The sequence below is a fragment of the Cricetulus griseus genome, chromosome 2, assembly GCF_003668045.3.
Source record: "Cricetulus griseus strain 17A/GY chromosome 2, alternate assembly CriGri-PICRH-1.0, whole genome shotgun sequence".
In the NCBI taxonomy this organism is placed as follows: Eukaryota; Metazoa; Chordata; class Mammalia; order Rodentia; family Cricetidae; genus Cricetulus; species Cricetulus griseus.
In genome coordinates, this window is record NC_048595.1 from 444,151,922 (window position 1) to 444,165,828 (window position 13,907).

Sequence of the window (13,907 nt, forward strand, 5' to 3'; positions counted from 1 at the left end):
TGAAGAGGCTTGATGTACGAGAAGTCTTCTACTTAAAAAAAAAAATAGAAGAGGGCATTGGATGTCTTAGAACAGGAAATTACAAGTCACCATGTAGATGGCAGGAATCAAACCCAGGTCCTCCAGCAGAGCAGCCACTAACCTTAACCACTGAACCATTGATCCAGTCCCCAGTCCCCTGCTGTTTACATCATTCATAGGGTTGCATCCTCAGGCTGTTTGAGAGGTCCAGAATAATTATACTTGTTTTGTTCTCTCACTTAGCTTCTGGGGAGTTTTCTCTTTACGGGGAAAATCGATTACCCAGCGACTGTAAGCGTAGCACGTGCCTCATTTGAGATGTTCAAACTTTATGGGAGTGTGTAATAAAAAAAAGGGGGGGGAGTCCTCTTAAACCCCATCTGTGTCTGGGCAATGACATGAACACTTGCCAAAGTATTCTTTGTGCATGTATAATTTATTTTATGTAACCGAATTCCTGCTCTCCATATTTGTAACTTTAGACAGTGCTTTAAGAGCCTATCTGGGGGCCTGCAGGATGGCTCAGGGGGTGAGGGTGCTTGCCACTAAGGCTGATGACCTGAGTTCAATCCCAGGTATCCACATGGTTCAAGCCAAGAACCAACTCCTACCAGTTACCCTCTGCCTCCCTCAAGTGCTCCAAAGAATTCACATATGCAAATGCTCACACATGAAAGAAATGTAAAAAATATTTAAGATCCTCTTTAGGCATTAACTAAGAGTTGAAATAAAAATTAAGGAAATAGCAGCTGGAAAGACGGCTCAGCAGATGGCAGTTAAGATCACTTACGGCTCATGCAGAGGACCTGAGTTCAGTCCAAGCACCGGCATTAGGCAGTTTGCAAGTGTCTGTAACTCCAGCCTCAGGGAACCCGATGCCCTTGGACTCTATGGGCACCTGCAGTCATGTGCACGCTCCTACGCACATACACAGAATTTAAATAAAATAAATCTTTAAAAACTAGAGAAATGACCACAGAAACAATTGGCCTGACCTAGTGAGAGCACGGAGACCCAAGTTGTAAAGCTGGGGAACCAGCTTCAGACTGAACCAAGCCCTCTGAAGTTGTGTGCTTGGGCAGTCTACGGGGCCTCTAACAGTGGAGCCAGTGTTTATCCCTAGAGCACAAATGGACTTTGGGGGCCCATTCCCTACGGAGGGATACTATCGCAGCCCAGATACAGTAAGGAGGGCCTAGGCCCTCCTCCAAATGATGTGAAGGATTTGATGGTCCCCCATGGAGGGCCTCACCATCCTTGGGGGATGGGTGGGGGTGAGGTGAGGGACCGGTAGGGGGTATCGGAGGATGGGAGGGCAAGGGAATGGGGGAATTGATATGTAAAATAAAAGTGCTTCTAAAATAATAATAATAACAACAACAACAACAATCAAAGAAATGGGGGCTGGGGTGCAGCTGAGAAGCAGAGGTCCTGCCTGCTCGTGTGAGGCCCTGGGTTCAATACCCAGTACTACTAAGAGGCAGGGGATAGATTTTACCCTGATTGTGGACAGTTTTTTGCTTAACTTTGTTTGTTCCTTACGAATGCTTGGGGTTTGAAAGTTAAGCCATTTATTAAACTGATTTATTAAACTCTTCTTCTTGTTTTTCTTAAAAGATCAGTGGACCCTAAAATGATGATAAACCCACCCCTTTCCACATTTACTGCCCCCCCATCTGTTATCTTGTGGGGAGTAGGACAGGGTGGGAAGAAGGCTTTTGCTTCTAGACTGAGCACTGGGGAAGGCTGCAGGCCAGCCTCTGCCTCTTAGTTTCATACTAGAGAAGCCCTTCTTGAGCCCCACTTTGAGTTCAGACACTGGGGTAACATCAGTAGAGCTCAGACCATGAGCACAGACTGGGGCTTAGGTAGAGACAGCTGCAAGCTGTCAAAGAAGGCACAAAGGTGCCCCCCCCCCTTGGCTTTAAGGTGTCAGGGACGGCTGAAGTGACTGCATGTGGGTACTGTGGAGAAAAATAAAGCAACACAGACTAGGCCAGGATACGTGTGCACACTGCTGTTAGTGGGGAAGCATTTGGTTTCCACGTGAAGCCTGATGGGAACTGCGGAGTTTCTTTTAACTAAATACCCTCAGTACGGTCAGGTCTTACTACTAGCTTTCTCAGCTTTTTGGGTTTGGTTTTGGTTTTCAAGACAGCGTTTCACTGTGTAGTCCTGGCTGTCCTGGAATTCACCCTGTAAACCAGGTTGGCTTTGAACTCGGAGATCTGCCTTCGATCTGCTAGGATCGAAGGTGTGTACCACCTCAGAATTTTTATCGAGCACAAAAACTGGATTTTACTAAATAACTCGTTAGCATTTGTTGTCATAAAGATATGATTTGCTCATTTCTTTCCTTTGCAGTTAAATTTTCAAATGTTAAACCAACGTTTGAGAGACATTAGTTGGTGGTTCCTTTAGTGTGACCTCAGATTTGGTATTGGGATGATATTGCCTTTACAGGATGAGCTGTGAGTGGTCCCTCCCCCTAGTCTTCTGCAAAAGTTTTGTAGAAAGATATTATGAGCAGGGTGGTGGTGGCACACGCCCAATCCCAGCACTCGGGAGGCAGAGGCAGGCGGATCTCAGTGAGTTCGAGACCAGCTTGGTCAACAAGAGTGAGTTCCAGGACAGCCTCCAAAGCCACAGAGAAACCATGTCTTAAAAAACCAAAAATAAAAAGAAAAAAGAAAAAAGAAAGATATTATGTCTCTTCTACACGCTTGGCTAAGTTCCTTTATGAAGCTATTGGACTTGAGTCTTAAAAAAAAATAAAAAATAAAAAGCTTTTCCCTGTATGTTCAATCTATTTAATGAAGGAATGGTCACTCAAATGCATTTTTTGCCATGAGTGAGCTTTGGTAATTGCAAAGAATTTGTCTATGTCATCTAAGGTGTCAGATCCATTAGCATAAAGTTAGCCACAGTGGTCCCTTATTATCCTCTGATATCTGTGGAATCTGTCACGATGTCACCTCCCCATTCCTCACACTGGTAATTTGTGTCTTCTCCCCTTTTTCCTGATACATCTGACGGGAAGATTTATCACTTTTATTGATCTCCTTTAAGAACCAGTGTTTGCCTTTATAGATTTTTCCCTCTAATTTTTTTTTGTTTTCTAGCTCATTGATTTCCATTGCAATCCTGATTTTTCCCCCTTTTCTGTTCACACTGGGCTCACTTAATCTTTTTCTAGTCTCTTAATGTAAGGGACGGGCCATCAGTTTTCGATTGCTCTTTCCTCCTGTGTTGGCATTCGGTGCTCCAAAGCCTTACTTAGCAGTGTTTGTGCGTGCAGACAGATTGGGTTTCCATAATCGTTCCATTTCATTTTTCATTTCCCCTTTAATTTCTTCTTTACATTATGGGATATTTGAGTGTGCTATTTAATTCCCAAATACTTGTATATCCCTCTGATGATGAATTTGATTTTAACTCCATTTTTGTCGGGGTGCATGTTTTTGTGGCTTATATCGTTAAAAGTCGGTGCTTTGCTTTAAGGTTCAGCATATGGCCTGTCTTGGATCAAATGTTCACTCAAAAGGAATACTTACCATGTGGCTTTTGGGCTGAGTAATCTACGTATGTTATAACATCATATTTTCTGATCGTAGCATTCAAGTATACTTTGTCCATTTGGCTTCCTGATTTTGTTATTTTAGAAAAAACAAAAGGATAATTGAAATGCTGACAAGGTGTTCCCAGCTCTGTTGGCATAAACAACGCAGCAGCGAACATCTTGGGGCACTCACCCAATGACTCTAGGCAGCTGGGGAATACAGACACATCCCATCTTCCAAGGCTGTGGCCAAGGTTTAGTCAAGGTTTAGACTGAGTCAGGGACTAGCCAAAGCTGTTGCCCAAGTGGTCTCCCTGCAACTTTAACAAGCTCCAGACTACAGGGTGGGACCTAGGTGTGGGCTGCTGATGTTGGTGTACACAGGGTAGGGTGTAGGAGTGTGCCAATTAGACAGCACAGGAAACAGAAGGACTTTGCGGGGGCGGGGGAGGGGGGGCAGGGGGGAGCACATAAGCAACAAGGGGCTCACAATGGAAAGGGAAGTGTCTGCCCAGCCTTCTCTAGCGCCACCTGCAGGTCTGGGGGAGTCCTGAAAGATGGTAGGAATGGCTCTTTTATGTCCCAAGACAGGGGTGAGCTTGTCACCTTGAATGTGCATTCTCACGGTGTAGTGGACAACACATGCAGCCCACCTGAGGGGTGATGGCCCGTCCCTGCTGAGCCTGGGACTGGAAATGCTGACAGTCTTGTGGGAAGCCCAGACAAAGATTTATGGAACTGTTTTCACCAGTGAGAACCACACAAAACAGGATCCATAACATATTGACTGAAAAAAAATAGGCTTGCAGACAGACCTGCATTGATTGTTGTTTCTCTGTTCATGGCCTCATTTCTCCCCTTCCTGTAAAGAAGCTGAATGTCCCTTGCTCTTGGAAGGGTCCCCATGTGGTTCCTCTTTCCCAGAGCCTGCCTCTGCCCCTGCCTGTGGTATTCCACTTGTATAACCTGCATGTGAAGACTGACTCCGCCCTGGGGGTTCTCTTAGCCTTGCTCTCCCACTCTTCTTTGCTCGTCCCCTCCCTCTGGCCCTCATGCCCCCCTGCTGCCCCACACCTCCTCTGAGCACTCTCCATTGGCTGTGTAGTGAGCCACCCTATATAAAGATCTGTGTATAAGGACCTGATGGCCTATCCAGTGGCCAGCAAGAGCCTAAATCCTAACAGCAGACATGTGGGTGAGCTTGAAAGTGGATTGTTCCCCATAGAGCCTCTGTTGACTCCAGCCTTACGAGATGCCTGGATTCTAGACTCCACTGAGCCTGAGTTAGGGTACCAAGCTAAGCTGTGCTTGGAACCTTCACCTGCACAGAGTGTAAGCGTGTGTGTTTCATGATGCTAAGTTGATGATCATTTGTTACACAGCTGTAGATGACTGATACATAAACAGTTACTACTTCCACTTGCTCTTATTTCCATCTGTCTTACATCTGCATTCTTCAGGGGTGTACAGGGTTTTTTTGGTTTTTTTTTGTTTTTGCCTTGATTTCTCTGTGTCTACTCTCCTTGGCCATCTTCCACCTGGCCAGATCCTCCTGACATGGCTCTTGGGGGACCTTTAGGCTAACAATGCCCTGCAGACTTACTTATGCTCTCTGTACTTGTGGGTGGAACCCACCATTGATATTTGTATTTGTTTGGGGGGGTTGCCACAACACATCAGAGACTGGATGACTTAAAACAACTTAAATTTATTCTTTCACAGTCCTGGAGGCCAAAAGTCTGAGAGACGCATCAGAGGGATCCAGGGAAGAGTGATGCTAGGTCTTTACCAGAATCCTTGGTGTTCTTTGCTTGTGACAGCATCACTCCAACTTCTGTCTGTGTATATCTGTGGACCAGTTTGCTTCCTCTCAAAAGGATCTAAGGGTCACCCTCATCCAGTGACCTCTTCCCAGGTGATGATATCTACAGTGATGCTATTTCCAGATCATGTCATGCTCACAGGTCTTATAGGTGAGACAAGAATGGCAGGTGGCACTACTCAGCCAGATAGAGTGCTCAGAGACACCCTAGGGCTCCCGTATCTTCAGCTGCCCCGTCTCTCCACGTGCTATAAGAAGGCCCCCAGTGGAGAAAACCTGCCCCTTGAGGACCCCTTGCTACATAGTGTTGTCTTTCAAAGGTGAGCCTCCTTCCCAGCACCAGGCTCTTCTTAGCTTGTCACTGCACTCTGATGAGGTCTGAATGTCCTCTCCACATCCCCAAGCTTTGCACTCAAAGTACCAGCTACGGTTATGACATTTGGACTCTTGTCATCTCTATCTGAGGCACCCACCATGGAGGAAGTGAATACAGCCAGAGGTGATCTGAGGACTGAGCCTGATGGAACCCAGAGAGCATGGGCTGGGTTGGGAAGGGGGACACTGAGGGAAACACAGCCAGCAAGAGGGACTTTTTAGTTTCAAGGACAAGGTCCTGATGGGGGAAGTACTTTTGTGTATGTTTATCTTATTGATTGTTAAATAAAATACTGTTTGGCCAATGAGACAGCAAGTTAGACGGGACTAGGAGTCAAAGAGGATTCTGGGAAATGTAGTAGAGAAGTGGTGATCCAGGCAGGAAGTAACATAGCAAGGAGACTCATATTTAAGCGAAGGAGAAACAGGAAGGGCCCTTTTTCCTGTTCGCCTCCTCCAGCGGCAGGATGTGAGCCACTGGCAAGGAGGGACACCAATAAGGCATCCGATAAGTCTTATAACATATATAGATTTATGATAATTAAGACTGAGCTAGCAGATGACAAGTCCTAGTCATTGGCCAAGCAGCTTTGAACCTAATACAAGTTTCTGTGTATTCATTTGGGCCCTAACTCAGGCGGGCGGCTGGCGTAAAGCACACACGTGGCAGTGGGGCTCAGCAGCTTTTGGCAGAAAGATTTATCATAACAAGGTCCCATATGCCTGCTTTTCTGAGTGCTTGGGAAGTCCCCTATCTCTCTGAGCCTCGATTTTCTGGACTATGATGGGAAAATGATCAAATGCCTTACGTCTCTCTTAGGTTTCTGATGAAGGGTCTGTGAAAATGCTTAGGAGGCTCAGCCTATAGCACTCTGCAGCCCAGAAAAACCCACACCAAGAGTCCCGAGTACATCTGTCACTGTGCCCCTGAGACCATGCCTCAAATGCCATGGAAGACACATCGTCTTTGAGAACAGACTCCAAGAGGGAAGGGTCTAGCTGGAACCCAAAGTCACCCCTGAGGAGCCCTGGGGTGCTGGGGCTTTGCCTGTGGTTCTCAAGTTTGCTCTGGCCTCTGGGATCAGTGCTGACTCTGGACTACACTCAACTGTTTTGTTTTGTTTTTTAGCACAGTGCCAACAAGGAGCCAGTGGGAGCTCTGGTTGGGGCTGAGACCACATCAGGACCTGCGGGCTGTGTAGGTGACGCTGAAAAGACTGAGGGAGACAGCTGCATGGTGGGGCCTGGAACATTCTTCCCTCTTTGATGGAGCAGAGCTGGTTGGCCACAATGCTGACCTAGAATGTCCTGGAAATATCAAGTCTGGCCTTCATGTCCCCTCACCATCAGTTTCTGGGGCTGAACACTTCAGTCACCCAGAGGGCAGGGATTTGGCTCCTACTTGCCAAGCAACCAAGCTCTAGACACATGCTAGATACGGTTTTTCCTCTCCTGATTGTCAAGGATGTGTGATCTCCCTGGGTAGCCGTGAGCTCTTGCTTCATGTCCAAAGACCCCACATGTGGTAGTGAGGATGCAGTAGAGAAACTGTAGCTCCCATCATCACTCTGTCTTCACCCGGGCTGATGTCCAGTCCTGTCTTGGTATCCTTCCCATTACACTACCCCAGAACTTCCTGCCAGTGGGCATCTGGGCTCCATTAATCTCACAGATATTTACTTTAGTATCATGTCTCCCTCTATACCCTGGTCTGTGCTCAGTCTGAGCTCTTTCTTGGCCCCCATGAGAGCCCTAGGCAGTGTTCTTGGGTTCAGAGGTGGCCCTAGTGGGGGTAATTTCCAGCCTTGAGAGAAGACATGCAGCCAGGAAGGAGTGGCTAGACCAGGGAGGCACACCCTGGGGTGGAGGGTCATGGGGTCTGCTGGGGCAGGGAGTAAGAGGAAGAGCCAAGTTGGGTAAGAGGTCTGAAGGACAGGAACCACAGATTGGGTTCATGGCAGCTGGAGACCAAATTGTTCTGCTACCAGGCAGAGCTGCCGTGGGTGGTCCAAGGGCCTTGCGCATGTTCTGTGCTAGTGTGGTCCCCATTGTGTTTTCACAGGTTTAATTAAGTCTTCCCAGGACTTGGGACTTTTCAAGCATTCTTCAGAATGACCTGGCAGGTATTCCTCAGAGGACACCATCTTGATTAAAAAGAAAATTGAAAATCTTCACACCTTTTGCCTCATGATAATGAGGAATGGAAAACTGGAAGATCTTCCTGTTCAAATACCACCAAGTCACCGTCATACAGCCCCTCATCAAGTAGGGCCCACAGGCATTCTGAGAGAGAGTGAAGATAGCAAGGAGGCTATTTTGAGGGAAAGAGCTACTACCAAGGGAAAGACATTAAGCCCATGATGTCTACACCCCTCTGTGCAAGTGGTCTCAGGAATATTCTAGTATTAGGAGCTCACCACTCTTGGAGGAAGCAGTTAACTGGAGGTGAGCTACTCAAAGGCCAGGTTAGGACATGTTCCAATAGTCACCATAGTGTTCCAGCTCTCAGTGTGCTCAGGACATGGCTTGCTCTGTCAGCCGATCAAGGACTAGGTGCTAAAATCAAAGAAAAATCGTGTTGATGTGGGCACTGTAGCACATTGCAGTGTGCCTCAGTGGACTGAAGGCATTCAAAGGTGGAGAGGAAGAGATGCTTTTAATAGCAAAACGAGATGTTCTTCAATAATTTCCCAATGATCAAGAGCCAGGGTGCCACTAGTCTGCCACCAAGCAGACATTTGCTAGGTGGACAAATGTCCTCACAGAATGGCTTCTTCCATAGGGCTGCATTGGCTGTCTTAGTTACTTTCCTGTTGTTGCAAAGAGACATCATGACGAAGGCAACTTATAGAAGAACAAGTTTGTTACAATAAGTCTTTCCGCCATAGCCGCCAAGCCCCACCGCCATGTGTGCGCTTTACGCCAGCCGCCCGCCCGAGTTAGGACCAAATGAATACACAGAAAGACTTGTATTAGGTTCAATGCTGCTTGGCCAATGACTAGGATTCTCATCTGTTAGTTCAGTCTTAATTATCATAAACCTATATATTTTATAAGATTTATCATATCAGACACCTTATTGGCGTCCCTCCTTGTCGGTGGATCACATTGTACTGCTGAAGGAGGCGAACGGGAAAGAGGGGTCCTTCCTTAAATATGAGTCTCCTTGCTATGTCACTTCCTGCCTGGATCATCACTTCTCTACTACATTTCCCAGAATCCTCTTTGACTTCCAGCCCCGTCTAACTTGCTGTCTCATTGGCCAAACAGTATTTTATTTAACAATCAATAAGATAAACATACACAGTAGTACATTCCCCATCACAAGTTTATTGGGGCTTACAGTGACAGAGGGTGAGTCCATGACCAGTGTCAGGCAGCATGGTGGCAGGGGCGTGGCACTGGAGCTTCCATCTGATCCACAGGCATAAGGGTGAGAGAAAGCTGACTAGAAATGGCCTGGGCTTTGGAAACCTCAAAGCCCACCCCCAGTGACACACCTCCTTCAACAAGGCCACACCCCCTAAGCCTTCCCAAACAGTTCCACCAACCAGGGACCAAGCATTCAAACATGAACCTCTGGGCCATTCTCATTGTAACCATCACAGTGGCCTTGTGGGTAAAATGCTTTTGGCAGAGTGTTTGTGAAGGTCGCTACTGAGCGATTCTAGGAGCAACACCCTTCACAACCTCCCAGCTTTCATTGGCCAAAATTAACTCTACAAAGCGCTAGGCTTTCCAGAGCCAGTTCTATCCATAAATATTATATACTTAGATCATGCTGTTTCCTCTGCTGCCCTTCCACAGCCCACTGCACACTCCGTTCCCCCTTGACATCTGCAATAGCATCACTTTTAGTTTTATGGTAGAAAAACGTGACACTTATTTCCCAAGTTTGTCTTATTTTGATCTGTCACATGACAATCTCTGCCACACCCTTTTTCCTGAAAATGAAATAACTTCATTCTTCTTCATGGTTGAAGTGTGTGTGTGTGTGTGTGTGTGTGTGTGTGTGTGTGTGTGTGACTGTGTGCGACTGTGTGCGACTGTGTGTGTGTGTATGTGTGTGACTGTGTGTGTGTGTGTGACTGTGTGTGTGTGTGACTGTGTGTGTGACTGTGTAGGTGTGTGGCTGTGTGTGTGTGTGACTATCTGTGTGTGACTGTGTGTGTATGTGTGACTGTGTGTGTGTGACTGTGTGTGTGTGTGTGACTGTGTGTGTGTGTGACTGTGTGTGTGACTGTGTAGGTGTGTGGCTGTGTGTGTGTGTGTGACTGTGTGTGTGTGACTGTGTGTGTGTGTGTGACTGTATGTGTGTGACTGTGTGTGTGTGTGACTATCTGTGTGTGACTGTGTGTGTATGTGTGACTGTGTGTGTGTGTGACTGTGTGTGTGTGACTATCTGTGTGTGACTGTGTGTGTATGTGTGACTGTGTGTGTGTGACTGTGTGTGTATGTGTGACTGTGTGTGTATGTGACTGTGTGTGTGTGACTGTGTGTGTATGACTGACTGTGTGTGTGACTGTGTGTGTGACTGTGTGTGTGACAGTGTATGTGTATGACTGTGTATGTGTATGTGTGTGACTGTGTGTGTGTGACTGTGTGTGTGTGACTGTGTATGTGTGTGACTGTGTGTGTGTGTGTGTGTGTAACTGTGTGTGTGTGACTGTGTATGTGTGTGTGTATGTGTGTGTGTGTGTGTGTATGTGTTAGTGCTGTGATAAACATGAGCACTTGCTTTTTGCTCATGTGGCAGAGTGGTTCTATTTTTAGTCTGTCATCTTTCACATTTTATCACTAAAGCTATGACAAAGTGGTAAGGAGGTGACTGTCACTTCTAAGCCTAGTTTTGTGGCTGTCTTGTCCTCCTTAGTCCTGTGATTTTTTTCTGATGCAAATCTGCAACCATGTTGCTGTGTTATGAGCTACCCTGTGGAGAAACGCAGGCTTCTGGGACCTAAAGTGGTCCTGGCAACAGCCACACCAGTGACCCCAGGAGTGAGCTTGGGAATGAATCCCTTCCCATGAGCCTTCAGATGAGAACACAGTCCTGACCAGCAGCATGGTTGGAGAGCCAGTATAACTTCCACAAAGTCCTGGCCTGGACTGATCCAGAAACCTGTGCCCTACCAACAAGTCCCCCAGGGCTACCCAAGCATGCAGTGACTGGGGAACATGTGTGTTATGGTTTAAATCTAAAATGTCTCTCACAGGTCCACATCTTCAGGGCTTGGTCCCCATTGGGTGACACTGGTTGGAGCGCCTTCAGAAGATGGGCCTGGCTGGTGGAGGTCAGTAGGGGAGGCCTTTGAAGGTGTCATTTGCCCTGCTCCCCACATGTGGAGCAGTCTGTCCTTCCTGCTCGGCCTAACTGGAAAGACCCATTGGCTTTTGCTCCTGCTGCCATGAACTATGCCATGTTGATAAGGGATCTTCAGAATGATGATACCCTTCACAGCCCACCTGTGCATGGCTCAGAGATCTAAGATGCTGAACTGTCACAGTCACCAAAGACCAACCAGTGGCTCAGAGTTTATTGTCTCACACCATTGAAGATTAAGGACACTGAATTTCATGGGAGCATGTGAAGGAGAAGCGAGAAATTTTTGAGAACCGTGGTTAGGATGAAAATGTCCACATTGGCTTTGTTATTTGAAGACTTAGTTCCCAGGAGGTGGTGTTGTTAGGAGAAGTCTGAGAGATGTCTAAGGGGAAGGACTTCACTGAGGGATGGGCTGTGAGGGCCTGAAACCCGTGCACTTCCCAGTTTGCTCTATCTGCCTCCCTGCTTGTAGTACGTGTTGTGAGCTTTCAACTTGCTGCTCTAACTGCCAGTGCTGCTGCTTCCCCACCACAATGGACTCGAACCCTCCGGAACCATACAGTCAAATAAACCCTTTCTCTGCAAGTTGCCTTGGTCTTGGTGTTTTTGCACAGCAACAGGAAAGGAACCAATACAAGAATTATTACAGAAGATCGAGAAACTGAAAAGGAGAAGTGAGAGAAACTCCGGACTGGGGGAGGTTTCCAGGAAAGGAAAAGCCATCAGATCCCTTTGTCTAGGAGTTGTGGAATGAAACCAGGCAGCAGCTAAGGTAATCTACACTGAGGCTGGTTCTCTGGGGACTGTGAAGCAGACACTGGCTTGGCCCACACACTCTGCAAATGCCCCAAGCCCAACCACAGTGATGAGTGGGCACTGTTCTGGCAATGCCCACAAATGAAGGGTGGTTGAAGCCCCCATCCTCCCCAGCCCATCTCCAGCCTTGATTGTCTGCTAGCTGTTAGCCCTGGCCAGCATTGCCAACACCAGTTTTGCAGGTATCTGGGTATATGTTAATTAGACTGTTCTCATAGCTACTTGATCAATTTGCAGTTTCACTGTGCCAGAGTTAACCCTGTCATCTCTAACAAGATGTAGCAGTAATCTTTCTTGGTTACCTCCTTGTCTATGAGATGGTGCGCCATCTATTTCCTGAAATAAATGGAGATTTTGTCTCAGAAACCATCCATACTTGTATTACAGTTACTTACCATAAGCTGCACCTGGTGCAGGATACATGAAAGGACAATGGTATACTGTGTGTGTTCCTAAGGGTGGTGGCAGGGTGGGGGTAGGGGCTGGGCAGGAGACTGTCTTCACTGCCCATAGCCTGGTCCATCCCCTTATCTAATTAGCTTAGTTATCTCACACCCAGCTAAACCCCTGTAATTCCTCCATGATCCAATTGTTTACATTTTAACCCCTACTTTTCCTTTAATCCCAGCTTCTGTTCTCACTGCAATGTATGTGAGCAACTTAACTATTTCACCATAGGACATTTTTCTTTCTGCTTACAGAGATCTAGGCCCTGAACAGAGACCTCCAGAAATCATAAGGAAAAACTCAATTCTCCCTCCCTCAAATTGTTCCTGCTAGGTATTTTGTCACAGAAATTGGACAAAAACCAGTACAGAGAATTAGTTCCAGACAAGAGAGGCTGCGGCTGTGAGTTAGCCTCACCGTGTGATACTTGGGCTTTTGGGAACTGGTGTGTGGAAGAGTTTGGAGGTATGGGATCGGGGAAGCCCTAGCATGCTGTAACCCAAGACTACTGGATGGTTCTGACAGGAATTTGGAAGGCCAGGGTGCTGACAGAAAGGCAGACATTTAAGTACGTGCTCATGTAGTTTTGGATGAGAACAGCTAAGAGGAGTTGAGTTCGAGGTTACACGTGGTATATTTGGTAAAGAATCTGGCTTCATTTTGCCTATGTGTTTCAAACATTTGAATGAAGCTGAATTCAAAAGCAATGGACTACTTAATCTGGCATTTTCAAGATGGCATAGCATCCGGGCGATGACATGGTTATCGATGTTTACAGCGAAGAACAAGAACCAGAAGAAGAGCAGAAGGAAGCCGTGTGTTGCGTGGCTGGGAAAGGAGTGTGAAGGTGTTAGAAGTTGTGGACAAAGTGGCTGTCAGAAGATTGGAACCCTTAAAGAGATGCTAAGCTAGAGCTTTGTACCGGGATCATAGCAAAGGCATCAAGAGGGTAACATTTCACCTATGGAAGGCTCCAGGGTATAAAACTAAGACTTCCATTTGAAAAGAGAATGCCACTGCCCACCCTCGTGTTCCTCACACTCAGACATATAGACGGAGATTGAAAGGTTCAGGCATTATGCTGGCCTGCCCCCGTTACCTGGCGGAATCCACTCAGGCAATACCCTGGTCAGCCCAGGGTTCCATGGGAACTGAGTCTGCACGCAGGTGCAAAGGACCCTTTAAAAGACGGATCTCTGCCCATGTATGCTCTCTCTATACTTCTCTCTCTTTTACTCTCTCTCTACTCTTCTCTCTGCTCTGCTCTGCTCTTCTCCTCTCTCTCTCTCTCTCTTAACTATTTCAGCCATTTACCCTGTTCTTCTTCTCTCTTAGTCTCTTTACCCTGCCTGGCCTTATAATAAATTGGTTAACATGTCTCATCCGCCTCTCTTCTTCTTCTTTATCTTTAATTTAAACAAAAAGTTAACAGAGATTGCTTTGGCAAAGGTGGCACAAGGGAGCCTAGCTGTTTCTCAGACTGGTAGCAGAAGTCAGTAATGTCTGTGTGATACTCACTTTACAGACATACAGAGTGCAAGAGG